The sequence below is a fragment of the Nycticebus coucang genome, chromosome 21, assembly GCF_027406575.1.
Source record: "Nycticebus coucang isolate mNycCou1 chromosome 21, mNycCou1.pri, whole genome shotgun sequence".
NCBI classification, from domain to species: Eukaryota; Metazoa; Chordata; class Mammalia; order Primates; family Lorisidae; genus Nycticebus; species Nycticebus coucang.
In genome coordinates, this window is record NC_069800.1 from 29,148,366 (window position 1) to 29,164,973 (window position 16,608).

At 40.9% G+C, this 16,608-nt stretch overlaps 1 protein-coding gene and 1 pseudogene across 4 annotated transcripts in view; one reads left to right on the plus strand and one right to left on the minus strand.

The window, feature by feature from the left end:
• The window catches only part of LOC128574142 (structural maintenance of chromosomes protein 1A-like), a 129,560-nt pseudogene extending 125,782 nt beyond the window's left edge, over positions 1 to 3,778 (plus strand). The window contains exon 4 of the transcript XR_008376637.1: positions 57 to 3,778. The product of XR_008376637.1 is annotated as a structural maintenance of chromosomes protein 1A-like (transcript). The remainder of the gene's footprint in view (positions 1 to 56) is intronic.
• Positions 1 to 16,608, minus strand: part of PLCB1 (phospholipase C beta 1) — a 922,504-nt gene that overhangs the window by 779,854 nt on the left and 126,042 nt on the right. The window lies entirely within an intron of this gene.

The following is a 16,608-nucleotide window of genomic DNA, read 5'->3' on the forward strand; positions in this document are numbered from 1 at the left end:
GTAAGGGGAACTGGGATGGTTGGGTCTAACTGGGACAGGATTTTGACCTTTACTAGGGTGCTGTGGAATCTATTGCCATGAAGAACCCAAAAGAAAGGAATGCTCTCTTTGAAGACATCAGTCCCTCTGGGGAGCTAGCCCAGGAATATGATAAGTGAAAGAAGGAAATGGTGAAGGCTGAAGAGGACACACAGTTTAATTACCATCGCAAGAAAAACATTACAGCTGAACACAAGGAGACCAAACAGGGGAAGGGAGAGGCTGCCTGCTACCAGCGCCTGAAGGATGAGGTGGTACGAGCTCAGGTACAACTGCAACTCTTTAAGCTTTAACATAATGAAGTGGAAATTGAAAAGCTCAACAAGGAACTGGCCTCTAAGAATAAGGAGATTGAGAAGGATCAGAAGTGAACGGACAAGGTAGAGGATGAGCTGAAGGAGAAGAAGAAGGAACTGGGCAAAATGATGCTGTGGGAAAGAGATCAAGGAAAGGATTCAGAGCTGAATCAGAAGCGGCCTCAATACATCAAAGCCAAGGAGAATACCTCCCATAAAATTAAGAAGCTGGAAGCTGCAGAATGCTCAGAAACACTACCAGAAGAGTAAAGGTGACATGGATGAGCAGGAGAAGGAGGTGCTGTGTCCTGTCAGTGGAGAAGGCCCGGCAGGAGTCTGAAGAATGGATGGAAGAAGAGTCAGAGTCAGGGCAGAGACTTGGCCTTAGAGGAGAATCAGGTGAAGAAGAAGCCAGCAAGAAGAGAGCAGCTACCTTAGCCCAGGAGCTGGAGAAATTCAATAGACACTGGAAAGCTGATCAAGACCGTCTGGATCTAGAAGAGCAGAAGGTAGAGACAGAGGCCAAGATCAAACAGAAGCTGTGGGAGATTGAAGAAAATCAAAAGCAGGTTTAAAAACTAGAGGAATACATCACCACTAGCAAGCAGTCCCTAGGGAACAGAAGTTAGAGGGGAGCTGACAGAGGAGGTGGAGATGGCCAAACGGCGTATTGATGAAACCTATAAGGAACTGAACCCAGGGATGGAGCAGCTAGGGGATGCCCACATCAACTGCCAGGAGAGCAGCCACCAGCAGCGTAAGGCAGAGATGACGGAAAGCATCAAGCGTCTCTACCCTGGTTCTGTGTATGGCCGCCTCACTTACCTCTGCCAGCCCACACAAAAGAAGTCTCAGATTGCTGTAACCAAGGTTTTGGGCAAGAACATGGATGCAATTATTGTGGACTCAGAGAAGACAGGCTGGGACTGTATTCAGTATATCAAGGAGCAGCGTGGGGAGCCTTGAGACCTTCTTGCCTCTTGACTACCTGGAGGTGAAACCTACAGATGAGAAACTCCAGGAGCTGAAGGGGGCCAAGCTTGTGATTGATGTGATTTGCTATGAACCAACTCACATCAAAAAGGCCCTGCAGTATGCATGTGGCAATGCCCTTGTCTGGGACAACGTGGAAGATGCCCGCTGCATTACCTTTGGAAGCCACCAATGCCATAAGACAGTGGCATTAGATGGAACCCTGTTCCAGAAGTCAGGAGTGATCTCTGGTGGGGCCAGTGACCTGAAGTCCAAGGCACAGTGTCGGGATGAGAAAGCAGTAGATATGTTGAAAGAGGAAAAGGAACGCTTGACAGAGGAGCTGAAAGAGTAAATGAAGGCAAAACAGAAAGAAGCAGAGCTACGTCAAGTGCAGTCTCAAGCCCACGGACTGCAGATGCAGCTCAAGTACTCACAGAGTGACTTGGAACAGACCAAGACACAACATCTAGCTCTAAATCTGCAGGAAAAGTCCAAGCTGGAGAGTGAGTTAGCCAACTTCAGGCCTCACATTATTGATATCAAAAGGATTATCCAGAGCCGAGAGAGGGAAATGAAAGACTTGAACGAGAAGATGAACCAAGGAGAAGATGAAGCGTTTGAAGAGTTTTGTCGGGAGATCAGTGTGCGCAACATCCGGGAGTTTGAAGAAGAGAAGGTAAAATGGAAAAATTAAATCATGAAAAAGCGTTTGGAGCTTGAGAACCAGAAGACTCACTTGGGCATCCAGTTGGATTTTGAAAAGAGCCAACTGAAGGATGGCCAGGATAAAGTACACATGTGAGAGCAGACTGTTAAAAAGGATGAAGATGAAATAGAAAAGCTCAAGAAGGAAGAACAAAGACACATGAAGATCACAGATGAGACAACAGCCCAGCTACAGGACCTGAGGAATCGGCACCTGGCCAAGAAGTCAGAATGAATGACCAGAATCACGCGCTGGAGGAGATTCATAAGAAACTAGGGGTGCCAACAAGGAAATGACCCATTTACAGAAGGAGGTGACAGCCATTGAGACCATGCTTGAACAGAAGCGCAGTGACCGCCACAACTTGCTACAAGCTTGCAAAATGCAAGACATCAAGTTGCCACTATCAAAAGGCACCATGGATGATACTAGTCAGGAAGAGGGTAGCTCCCTAGGGGAGGATTCAGTGAGTGGTTCCCAGAGAATCTCCAGTATCAATGCACAAGACCTGTGTGAGGATCTAAAGGATGCCCAAGCTGAGGAGGTGATTAAACAAGAAATGAACACACTGCAGCAGAAGCTGAATGAACAGCAGAGTGTGCTTCAGCATATTGCTGCCCCCAACATGCAGGCCATGGAAAAACTGGAAAGTGTCCGAGACAAGTTTCAGGAGACCTCAGATGAGTTTGAGGCAGCTCAAAAGCAAGCAAAGAAGGCCAAGCAGGCATTTGAACAGATGGAGAAGGAGCGCTTTGACCGCTTCAATGCTTGTTTTGAATCTGTGGCTACCAACATTGATGAGATCTATAAGGCCCTGTCCTGCAACAGCAGTGCACAGGCATTCCTGGGCCACGAGAACCCTGAGGAACCCTACTTAGATGGCATCAATTACAATTTACAATTGTGTGGCTCCTGGGAAATGCTTCCAGCCTATGGACAATTTGTCAGGCAGGGAGAAGGCAGTGGCAGCTCTAGCTCTAGTCTTTGCCATCCATAGCTACAAGCCAGCCCCCTTCTTTATCCTGGATGAGATCGATGCTACCTTGGATAACAGCAACATTGGCAAGGTGGCAAATTACATCAAGGAGCAGTCGACTTGCAACTTCCAGGCCATTGTCATCTCTCTCAAGGAGGAGTTCTACACCAAGGCTGAGAGCCTCATTGGAGTCTATCCTGAGCAAGGGGATTGTGTGATCAGCAAAGTCCTGACCTTCGACCTCACCAAGTACCCAGATGCCAACCCTAACCCCAATGAACAGTAGCAATACTTCCCTCCTGCCCTGTCTGGATACCTAAACTGCCCCTCTCCCAATCCCTGGATATTTGGCTCCCAACCTTCTCCTACCTCCTGGCCCTTTTTGATGTAGTCATGGGATTTAAGCACCGTTATCAAGCACAAAGAGGAACAGAGGTGATGTTAGGTCTGGAGCAAAAATTCTTGAGCGTCAGCAAGAATTGGCCTGGCCTCTGGAAGGAAGTGCCAAGGTGAATGGGGCCATTGATCCATTCCCTACCCTCTTGTGAGCCTCCCTGCTCATCACCTATACTCATAAATCCCTTGGGCCCCTTGCCCACTTTGTGTGTGGATATGTATGTGTGTATATGTGTGTTGGCATGTGTGCATGTAGGTCTGTTTGCAAAATAATAAAAGACTGGAGATCTGTTTTAGAAGGAACCTAGGCTGAATTTGATTACAAGAGAGTTCAGGATGACAGCACCCCCAGAGCTAGGCAAGGTACTCTGGATGTCATAGGATTCTTAGGCAGTAGCCTGAAACTGCATTCATTCACTTGGTCATGTATTCATCAAACACATACTAAACACTCTGTTAGACTCTGTGCTTGGAATACAGAGCTAAATCAGACATGATCACTACCCTCCTAGTAAGGAGATACAATGAATTCATGAATTACTGTAGTTAGCTGATTGGCTTCCTGGAGAAAGTCACATTTGACCTGGACCTTGACAAATTGGTAGCATGTGGTCAGGCACTAGGAGTAAAGCCTGGGCTCTAGGGACAGACACATGGATTCTGATCCCACTTTTTTCACATACTTGTTATTTGACCTTAGGCAAGTCATTTGACCTTTCTGTGCCTCAGTTTCCTCATCTGTAAAATGAGGCTAAAAATATTGCCTACCTTATAGGGTTTAATGATGTCCAGCTCCTTACTGGTGGCCTTAACCTTTCTTGGGGCCCACTAGGTGCCAACCCCTTAGAATATAAGCATCATACCTGGCCCTCTGAGGTTTTCTGATCCCAGCTATTAGGGACAGAAGGAGTCAGGCTCCAAATCTGGGAGGTGCTTAATGCCCTAGTTCCAGGGCAATAATGGGGTGTACCTTACTAAGTGGAGGTCCTGAAGAAACCTATAGTTTCAACTATCTATGATAACCAAGTGCCTGGGCCCTAACCTGGGTTGTGAGGAAATAGGGGAAAGGAAACCTGGACCACATCTCAGGCTAACATGGGTGAGATTCCTTTTGGGAACTAACCTCATGAGTTGCAAGGACCATGCAGAGGCAGCAAAGCCTAGTTCAATGAGTTTAGCCTTCACTCATTCACATAGCACTATCAAATTGCTGTCTTATCCTAATTTGTATATTGCTTTTTAAAAGTTAAATCAGTTCTAATTACCCAAGTAATGCATGAATTCATCCTCCTTTTAGGAAATTAGATTATTATAGGTAAAGATAGCCTCATTCGACTACCAACTCTTCCCTCCTGATGCCCTTTAATGGTTGTTATGTTTGTTGTATTTCCACCTAGACTTTGTTCTCAAACTTTTAAGTACATTCATGAATTCATTGACAAAACTGTTTAATTAAATGGTGTACTGAAGTGTTCTGCAATTTGCTTCTTTAACAACGTTTTTGAGATCTGTGCATGTTGTAGATCAGTCCATCCTCTAAAAGTTGTATGGATTGCCATCATATGACTACCACATTTTACTCATTTCTCTTGTGATGGACATTAAGACTGTTTTCAGTTTCTTGCTATTACCAAATACTATACAGGAGCATCCCTATGTCTGTGTGAAAGTGTGTCTGAAAGTTTACCAACAGTTGATTACTAAAAGTGGAATTGCAGAGTCATAGGATATCTATATATTTGTTTTTAATAGATACGTCCAAATTGCCCTCCTGTACTATCTACTCAGTATTTTTCTTGAGGTGATCTGAGGTCTAACATTGTTACTACACCAGTTTCACCCTAAGTAGTGATGTTCGTGAAATCTTAAATTTGATGTGCTAATTGTGTATTTTCCTAAAACATATTAAAATGCATAACTATAAAAAAAGAATTATTCTAAGAAAAGGAGGCATAAAACAGGACTGTCCCAGATAAATCAATCCATGTTCCCATTAAAATATAAGTAAGGTAAAACAAAACGATAATGGCTCCATAGAAGCTGTTTTATCAAGTCTATCCAACCAATAAAGGAAGACATGCTACCGATAAGGCCCAGTCCCTCCTCACATTTTCCTGTCCCACAGTAAGTACACCAGTCAGTAAGAGTCTATGCTCAGTGCTCTATGCAGCAGTGAATGGGGGCTGGGGGGTTATGCAGGTAAGAATTCAATTCTTCTCAGTGAGCTAATGAGGTATTATTAAAAACGGTCTTCGAAACAATGTGGTCCAGCTGCATTGCTTATTCATGAAAGAGCTACTGAACAAAATGGAAGTTTTCACCAAAATTTATTCTAATTTATTCTAATGTTATATGAGATCACTAGACTAGAATTAGCCATTGCCAATTTATATAGCCTGTTTTTCATCCCTCCTTCTTCCATCCCAACACTCTGCAGGGATAAGAGAAAGGAGGTACAAGGCCATGTTTTCCTGATGTTAGTGAACCCAGGCCACACCAATGCAAGTTCACCATTCACCAACATCTAGGCATCATTTTTCCCAGTGAACTGAGCAATTTCACACCATCTGAGAGGTCTGGGTGGTTGCTGATTACAGACTGGAAGAGTCAGGCTCTCAGTGGACACTGAGAGTAGCAGGTGTCTGATGACAAGTAATGCTCTTGTGATCAAGCTTGGCTAAGGACCTCCATGCTCGTTCAGGCAGCTGGGTCTGTAACCTGCCAAGGTTCTTCCCACCCCCAGGTTTCTTTCTTTCCTCTCTAGTCTATGATGGATACACCACTCTAACCTTGCTCTTCCATCACCCATATTTTTTAATTCCTATCTTTCACGTCTTACAAATCTGGAAATCTGCTTGAACCCTCAAATAATAACATCATCCGGGACCTTTAGAACTTTCTAGTTTTTCAAAGAGCTTACAAAGGGCAGTTGTCTGTATTCCCCCATCAAAAAGGCAATATTCACACCCAGACTCCTAAGTCTGTGGCAATAAATATTTTTTTACCCATGGGCATTCTCAATTTCAGTTGTCTTTATAGAAGTAAAAATGTCATGTCACCACAAACTTTATCATCACAAAATCTACTCCAACCCTGAAGTGGGAGCAAGCTTTAGGGCAAGCAGACCTGGGTTTGAGTTTGACTATACAACTATGTAATCAGTGTTATTAAAACAGTCCCTTTTCTCTTCTCTTAACCATAGTAGATGCCTCCTAGAAGGTCATGTATCCTTCTAAAAATTGTCTGGCAGGAAATCTGGGCACCATTCTGAACAGTACATACAGTTTCTTTATGATCTGACCCCCAATCAATCATGCCCCAGCTGTGGCCACTCCTTGCCTTACACCTCATTCTCCAATAAGTCAGAGCAGAGTCATTTATAGACTGTGGAATCTCTGGCAGGCCTTTGTGCTTTTGATCATGTAGTTTCACCTGCTTTGAGTGACCCCCTCCCTTATACACCTCGCAAACTCTTCACTGTGTACCAAACCTCAGCTCTAAGGCTATGCCCCCAGCACCCGGGGAAGTAAAAAGCTTTTCTCCTTGTACTTACCTAACCTTCTGTGCTGTGGTCTGAATGTTTTTGCCCCCACAAATTCCTGTGTTGAAACTTAATTCCCAATGTGATAGTAGTGAGAAGTGAGGCTTGGGAGGTAATGGGTCAGGAGGGCGTCCCCCAATGAATGGCATTAGTGTCCTTATGAACGAGGTTTGAGGAGGACTGTCTGTCCTTTTGCCCTTCATTTAAGGGCACCATCTACGAAGAATGAACCCTCACCAGACACTGAATCTGCTCTTGCCTTGATCTCAGCTTTCCCAGCCTCCAGAACTATGAGCAATAAATGTACTTTTTCTTATAAATTACCCAGTCTAGTGTATTTTTTCAATAGCAGCCTCAACAGATCTTCTGTCTCCTATATTGCTTTTGTTTGTATCACTTAAGCAAATTCTGTAAAAAAAAAAAAAATATATATATATATATATCTTTTTTTAAGACAGAATCTTGTTCTCTTGCTCTGAGTGAAGTATCATCATCACAGCTCACAGCAACCTTAAACTCCTGGGCTCAAGTGATCCTCCTGCCTCAGCCTCCTGAGTAGCTGGGACTATAGGTACCAGCCACAGTACCCAGCTAATTTTTTTATTTTTAGTAGTGACAGATCTCGCTCTTACTCAGCCTGGCCTCAAGCAATCTTCCCACCTTGGCCTCCCAGAGTGCTAAGATTACAGGAGTAAGCCACCATGCCTGGCCTAAAGTCTGTAAATAAATCAAACTGCATCATTCCTTCTCTAAATACCTAGCAGCTTGCAAAGTCCCTAGCAGATTGTTAGGCTCAATAAAAATTTGTGCACTGACAGCGTTAAAGTAAGATAAAATGCATCATAGCTCTTGCACCCCTGAGCCAGCAGCCAGGAATGGCCCTGGTATATTGTTGGGCTTAATAAATATGTGTTGACTGACAAGACAGAAAGGAAAACTAAATGCATCAATCTGCTAAAGGGGATCTAACTACCAACCACATGACAGAAGCAAAATCATTCGAAGCACAAAGTCACAAAACTAAACAATCACAAATAATAAAGTAAAACAAATGAGATACTATAACAGATATGAGTATTTATAGTATCAATGTATGTTGTGTGATTTTCTCTTTAATCAACCAACTAGGCCAGGTATGGTTGCTCACACCTGCAATCCTAGTACTCCGGAGGCCAAGGAAGTTGATTGCTTGAGCGCAGGAGTTCCAGGCCCTCCTGAGAAGAAGCAAGATCCCATTTCTACCAAAAATATAAAAAAAACTAGCCAAGGAATGGGGGCCTGTGCCTATGCTACTCAGGAAGCTGAGGCAAGATGATCACTTGAACCCAAGAGTTTGTGTTTTCTGTGAGCTATGATGATGCCACAGCACTCTACTCAGACCTAAAAAAAAAAAAAGGAAAGAAAAGAAAAAAAAGAAATCAACTAGTTAAAATTTGATATGTTATTATTTCTCATTACATGAGAGACATTAAATAAGTAAGCCTTTGCTGCTCACTTTGAGGGCATTCTTCTGAGCCTGCATTTCACATCCCCAGGGTCAGATTTTCACAGATACAGAATCATGCCCATCAGATATGGAAATGATTGGTTTAAGTTTAAATCCCACTTGTCAACAACTCCCTGTGTGTTGGACTTTGCACCTGTGTCAAAGAAAATGTACTCATTCTCAGATAATTCTCCACTCACTCCCCTAGGTCAGGAATTGAAATGACTTGGCCTGCTTGTAAATACTTAACATCAAAACAATGATAGTAAATCTCTGGCTGCAGACTTAAGTCTCAGTTCCTCAGGCTTCTAATCCACCATGCTTATGGTCATAAATTCCAAATGGAAACACTGGCAGAGTGGATAATGAGGGAGGGCACAGTGACTATCTCAAACAGTTATATCAGAGAAACAGCACAGGCAGGGATCTGTCAAAATCTGCCAATAATCAAAAGAAACAAATTGAGACTCAGGTCCCTCCAGCTATGAACTCGTACACACATACAGGCTGCCTTGTCTTTGCTGCTTCAGACAGACATGAAGACCCGGCTTTGATACAGGCTCAGATTTCAGAGTAGACCTGACCTAAAATCACAGGGGAGCTCAGAGCAAAGGGAAAGTGAGTTGTCCAGTTATGATACTTCCTGTCAATCAGCACAGGTTAAAAGATGCTACATCATATCAATAGCCTTGATAATTAATTTTGGAATCTTGCCACTATTCACCATTTAAGATTCTGGTTCCAGTTCTCATGTGGCTGCAGGCAGTTTTCTTTCCAATTATTTCCAATGATGGACAGGTCCTTAACCCAGACAAGAATAAAATAAGAATAACAAGCCATGAATCATAGATAAAGTGTTTTATTGACTTACCTCCAAAATATTCAAAATTGCTTCTTAGCAATTTCTAATTTCTCAAGACACCCCAAGATGAGGCACATTAGAAATAATTTTGCATTAAAATAGATTATCCTTTGCCAAATATAAATGCCTTTTAATATGCAAAAAACAAAAACAGCTTTTTGGAAAATTTGCTGTTTCCAATAACTCTAGTTTAAATTGAATCTTCAGATTATTTTTGTTACTACATTTCCTTAGTTAAAAACTACAATTGAAGATCTATGCAACCAAAATATTTCATTTTGATTTTAACAAATATCCATGAAATTTTCAGTATTTCAGTTTCCAAAAGAAGAACATCAGAATTCCCTCTGGGTTCTGAAGCTTTCTCCTCCCTTCCTTCCTCCCTCCCTTCCTCCCTCCGTCCCTCTCTTCCTTCCTTTCCTTCCACTTTTCTTTGTTGATACAGAGTCTCTGATGCCCAGGCTACAGTGCCATGGCATCAGCCTAGCTCACAGCAACCTCAAACTCTTGGGTTGAAGTGATCCTCTTGCCTCAGCCTACTGAGTAGCTGGGATTACAGGCACTTGCCATAACAACTGGCTGTTTTTCTATTTTTAATAGAGACAGGGTCTCGCTCTGGTTCAGGCTGGTCTCAAACTCCTGGCCTCAAGGGATATGCCTGGCTCCTCTTCCCAGGGTGCTGGGGTTACAGGGATGAGCCACCATGCCTAGCCTCTTTGCTTTATTTCCAAATTGCTCTTTCCTAAAAGTTCTAGTTAAAGAGAAAAGACTATACCTTTTTAAAAGTAAATCTCTCAGTTTACCTATTCATTTAGTAGGAACAATTCTATATAGCCCGAAAATAAATCATTCATTATTTTCTTCTATAGGGATAATATTAAAGCTGATCATTGTACACCATTTCCCTTCATCCCCTGATGCTCTAATCAAATACTTACAGTCATATACAGACGGTGCATATACTGTATAGTCATGTGCAGATCATGTCTGGCAGGTTTAGTTGGGGAGATGAAGACTGAAACAAATATTTTGAGTATTCAGTCTCCAAAGATGGATGCATTTCTGTTGAGTGAGATTGCTTCAGTAGCTGACTGCAGAAATAATGTGTGACTTTGACCTAAATAGTCAACTTGCCTATTCCATTGAAAGGCCACCGTTTTAAGGAGAGATGTGTTTACCCAGTCCCTATAAACCCTCAGAGGGTGTAGTAGACACTGGGGCCGCCTCTCAGATTTGCTCCCTCCTTGTTTTTTCCAGGTTCTATGCACCCTACATGCTTTGTTTCCAAGGACTGCTCTGGTAGCCTTTTCTAGGAATTTCCCTTGGAGTATTGCAATTACTATTTTTTTTTTTATTAAATAATAGCTGTGTCCATTAATGTAATCATGGGGTACAATGTGCTGGTTTTATATACAATTTGAAATGTTTTCATCAAACTGGTTAACATAGCCTTCATTAAGGCATTTTCCTAGTTATTGTGTTAAGACATTTATATTCTACATCTAGTAAGTTTCACATGTACCCTTGTAAGATGCACCATAGGTGTGACCCCACCAATTATCCTCCCTTCACTCATCCTTCCCCCTCCCCTCCCCTCCCTCTCCTCTTTCCCCTTTTTCTTGGGGAATAATTGGGTTATAGCTTTCATAAGAAAGGTATAAATTGGTTTCATAGTAAGACTGAGTACATTGGATACTTTTTCTTCCATTCTTGAGATACTTTGCTAAGAGGAATATGTTCCAGCTCCATCCATGTAAACATGTAAGAGGTAAAGTCTCCATCTTTCTTTAAGGCTGCATATTGCAATTATTCTGACAATATGAAGTAGCTGAAATACCTGGAAAGTCACAACCTGCCCAGAGATCTCACAGTAGGGACTGATGCAGGAGCCTGGTCAGCTACGTCCCTTGCCTCAAGGCACGGAATATTCTGAGGTTCCATTTATGTTCCAGAGCACCCCATGGGGTGGTGCTGAGGCCAGGACTTGACTGGAAATGGAACCTGTATCTGGGTCCTTCCTCTTCCTTCCCCTGCTTCACCTCTCCTGAAATCCTTCCCTAATAAATCTTCACCTCAGGCTATGTTGTGGGCAACCTGACCTAAGAAAGAGAGCTAGTTTTTGAGCTGTTTAGTCCCCTGGAAGGGAGAAAATGGAATAGGAAGAAAGCTCCTCATCACAGCACACTTACTCTTTCTGGGCCCTGCCGTGGGTATTTTGAATGTGTTATTATCTAATTGGCTCTTACCCACAGATACTGCAGGTGCCATCTGACACTTGAAAGACCAACCTAAATCTATGATGGAGAAACACAAAGACATCTGTGCAAGTGGTCTTCTGACACGTAGTTGCCACTCCTGCTGTGACATAAGAATGTCATTCATAATTGCCAAGTCATGGAAGAAGCCCAAGCACCCATCAACCCATGAATGGATTAATAAATTATGGTCTATGTACACCATGGAATATTATGCAGCCTTAAAAAAGATGGAGACTTTACATCTTTTATGTTTACACAGATGGAGCTGGAACATATTCTTCTTAGCAAAGTATCTCAGGAATGGAAGAAAAAGTATCTAATGTACTCAGCCCTACTATAAGCACCCACACTTCCATATGAAAGCTATAACCCAACTACAGCCCAAGATGAAGGGGACAGAGGAGGGGGAGGAAGGGGCAGGAGGGAGGAATGAGTCGGACCACACCTATGGTGCCTTTTATAAGGGTACATGTTAAATCTACTAAGTGTAGAATATAAATGTCTTAACACTTTTGTCTGATTGAAAATATGCAAATATCCTTTCCCATTGTGTAGGTTGTCTCTTTGCTTTGGTTATTGTCTCCTTAGCTGTACAGAAGCTTTTCAGTTTAATGAAGTCCCATTTGTTTATTTTTGTTGTTGTTGCAATTGCCATGGCAGTCTTCTAGAGAACTCAAATTAATCCACATGAAAAAAGCCAACAATCCCATATATCAATGGGCAAGAGACATGAATAGAACTTTCTCTAAAGATGACAGACGAATGGCTAACAAACACATGAAAAAATGTTCATCATCTCTGTATATTAGAGAAATGCAAATCAAAACAACCCTGAGATATCATCTAACCCCAATGAGAATGGCCCACATCACAAAAACTCAAAAGTGCAGATGCTGGCGTGGATGTGGAGAGAAGGGAACACTTTTACACTGCTGGTGGGACTGCAAACTAGTACAACCTTTCTGGAAGGAAGTATGGAGAAACCTCAAAGCACTCAAGCTAGACCTCCCATTTGATCCTGCAATCCCATTACTGGGCATCTACCCAGAAGGAAAAAAATCCCTTTATCATAAGGACACTTGTACTAGACTGTTTATTGCAGCTCAATTTACAATCGCCAAAATGTGGAAACAGCCTAAATGCCCACCAACCCAGGAATGGATTAACAAGCTGTGGTATATGTATACCATGGAATACTATTCAGCTATTAAAAAAAATGGAGACTTCACATCCTTCGTATTAACCTGGATGGACGTGGAAGACATTATTCTTAGTAAAGCATCACAAGAATGGAGAAGCATGAATCCTATGTACTCAATTTTGATATGAGGACAATTAATGACAATTAAGGTTATGGGGGGGAGAGGAAAAGCAGAAAGAGGGATGGAGGGAGGGGAGTGGGGCCTTGGTGTGTGTCACACTTTATGGGGGCAAGACATGATTGCAAGAGGGACTTTACCTAACAAATGCAATCAGTGTAACCTGGCTTATTGTACCCTCAATAAATCCGCAACAATAAAAAAAAAATTAAATTAAATTAAAAAAATAATAAAATAAATAAATGTCTTAACACAATAACTAAGAAAATATGGTGAAGGCTATGTTAACCAGTTCAATGAAAATATTTCAAATTGTATATAAAATCAGCACATTGTACCCCATAATTGCATTAATGTACACAGGTATGATTTAAAAAGAAGGTCATTTTATATGCTGTCCCTTGTTTTCAAGAGTTATCATGATAATACTGATAATAAATATTTGCTGAGCATTCACTACAACATTCCAGGTATTAGGCTTGTGTGTGTGTGTGTGTGTGACTGTATAAAATTGTCTGAGTTCACATATGTTATAAATGGTAGAACTAGAATCTGAGTCCCAGGATGGCTAATTTCTAAAAGCATCTACTGTACCATGTAACTAGAAAAAAAAAAAAAAAAGAGGATGATTCACTAGGCCCCTGATTTCACATGGTTTTCTAAAGTTCCTTATACAAAGACACCATCACTTTTATACCACCAGTACTTCTAAAAATGTCATGAAGAATATATAAGTTAAAGAATACATCATTTTAAGCTTTCAAGCAAAAGAGAGAGACAGAGAGAGAGAGATCGATCCTAGAAAAATAACCTAAAAATAAAATTAGAGAATTTATGTGGCTATGGGCCAGGAAGTAAGAAATCCATGCATCTAAGTGAACCTGTGTGTACCTGATAGATACTTTCCCATGCCCCATATTATTCCTCTGATAAATATATGTCCTTTTGTTAGCATTATGGGGCAAAGATTTAAGACTCTGGGAGTACTGAGAAAGGAAGCAGAAGTGTAGGTGGTGTACTATCTTAGAAAGAAAGTATGATAGAGCTCCTTGGAAAATGTGCGACTTACATTCAGTGCAAGCCATCTGAGTTAGAGAATTTGGGTTTGGAACCTTGATTATGAGTATGTGGGCAAAAATACCTGCTGCTTTGAAAAGCCATAGCCTAATATCCTGCCCTCTGGCTACCACAGAAAAAGATGTTAAAATCATTGCAGAAGGACTTCAAGGTTATAAGGGTAACTATAAGTATGGATTTAATTCATCTTAGACGTTCAGAGAAAGCAAATCACGATCTCATAAAGAAATGCCCCAAGTTAAGAAAAACAGCTGTTTTTCAACTAAATGATAAAAAAATATTTAGGAGGCATTCTCAGCACAACACACACACATTCACATGCATATGAGGTCTGACAATGAAGTTCATGAACTCCTCCTCGGAAAAGTGCTGCATACCTAATTTCTGAATATCACTTTGGTCACCATATGGCCGAGGGGAATACTGTGTCACAGGTAACCACGGTGATATTCACCAACGAGGTATGCAGCACTTTTTCCAGGATGAGGTCACAAATTTCATTGTCAGACCTCATAGGATGACAGCTCTGATGTCCATTCCAGAAAAAAAGTTCCAAAATTGCTCCTAAGGATGGACTAGGCACTAGCATCAGTGCATGACCTTCTTCCAAGGGAAGTACTTTGAAGGTGACCATAGTATATTCAGCAATGAGGTATATCGCACTTTTTCTAGGAAGAGTTTGAGAACTTAATTGTTACTCTCCTATATGTACAGTAATAATAAGAAATCAGTGTCAGGGCTCTATGAGATGGATTAAATAAAATATTAAATAAGAAATTTTTTTCTTTGCTTCCCACTCTAAATAAAATAGCTGCAATTATTCATCACCATCTATCTTCTACCCCTTATCATGTATCTTGGTAGTAATTTCCAGTAAGTGGTTGGTCTGAGATAGATACCTTACTGTGACTTGCATTAAGTTAAAGAATGTGGTGGAAGCCACGTTCTGTCAGTTCTAACCATAGACCTCAACAATTCTTGTATGTCTTTATTCTTCCTTTTGAAACCATACCACCACCATTTGTATAAGCCTGACAAATCCTAGTGGAGAATGAGAGCATCATGACTCATTGTCCCTATTATCCTAAACAATAGTTAATTTCCAGAGCAGCAATTTGACTTAGCAGCCAATAATCCCAAATGCTTGAGTGAGCCCAGAGGAGACTGAAGAACCATCCAGCCGAGCCCCAATCAGATTGCTAATTTGCAGAATCATGGCCCAAACATGTGATTGTCATTTAAAGCTACTACATTTTGAGATAGTTTTTTACACAAAAAATCTGGTACAGGTCTCTAAATTTGTTTCAAATGTAAGTTTAGTTTATGATTGAGAATGTAATTACATCATTTTCCTGAGATCTACCCTATTTCATCTACCCTATTTATACTTATGTATAAACTAAAAGGTACAGAGAACATCATCTTTGAGAGGTAATATACATGGTAGATAAAATCACAGACACTCAGATGGGAAATACAGGATCTGAATCTGAGATTTCCTGATGAATTTTTGTAGGTTGTCTCAATGTTTCCTTAATTCCATTAATTGGAAAAAGGAAAAATAATACACAGTTACTCATTTCATTTTTGTGAGGATTAAATGAATACACTAAAGGCCCTTAGAGCAGTGCCTCCTACACAACAAGCATTAAACCCAAGTAAACTTTGATTGCAAACATGGCAAAGCTCTTCCCATGGTATTAAACACATACACTCTAATATGTCCTATCTTTGATTCTTTTAACTGCCCTGAAATGTGAGTGGGCGAGTATAAATGTATCCCCCCTTTGATGGATGAGGACACATGTGCTTAGACAATTTGAGTGACAAGTCCTAATGGCTGTTTCTAAGTCCAAAGCTTTCTCACTGTACGACACTAAAGACCTTGACCAACGAAGGTCTGGCTAAATAAATTGTGGTATATCCACACCATGGACACTGGGCCACCATAACATACCAGTTGACTTATAAAAATTTCTATGAAGTTTCACTGAATGAATAAAAGTAAGAGGCAGGGCAGTTTGTATAATATAATGCCTTTCTTTTTTTTTTTTTTAGTACAAAGACAAGGAAACTGTATTTACCTATGGATGTGAGTGTGTTCGCATATCACATATATAAATAATAGTTAAGCCTTATTATATGGGATTAAAAATAATGAAAGACACACAATGATTGTGACAAAAGACAGATAAAATAAAGGGGGTAGGGAAAAAAACAGAGAAAACAATAAGAAAAAAAAGACTGCACTTAAAAACTCCATATGATGCTATTGGCATGAGTAGTTATACAGTTACATAGTTATAAAAAATTTTTAAAAATCTGCTTAAAATTGAAATCAATGTTCTTTCTTTTGCAATATATCTGATGTGATGTGGTATAAAATACAAAAATATTATTACTTATTGTACAGACACTCCCAAACCATGCTGGTTTACTACTTTCACCAGTAGAACAAGTTTACTTCTTTGCAATAAATACAGGGAAGTTAAAGTCCCCTTTGTATTTGCTTGAATACATAAATTGCATCATCTCTTCCACAGTTTGGCCCAGGACTAACCTTCTGTACTAGATTTAGCCTCTCCCTTCTCTGTGGATTGGAAAGGAGAAAATAAATTTTTGTGAATCAGTTTTAGGATACAACACGTATTTCACACTTTTACTGGAATATATCATG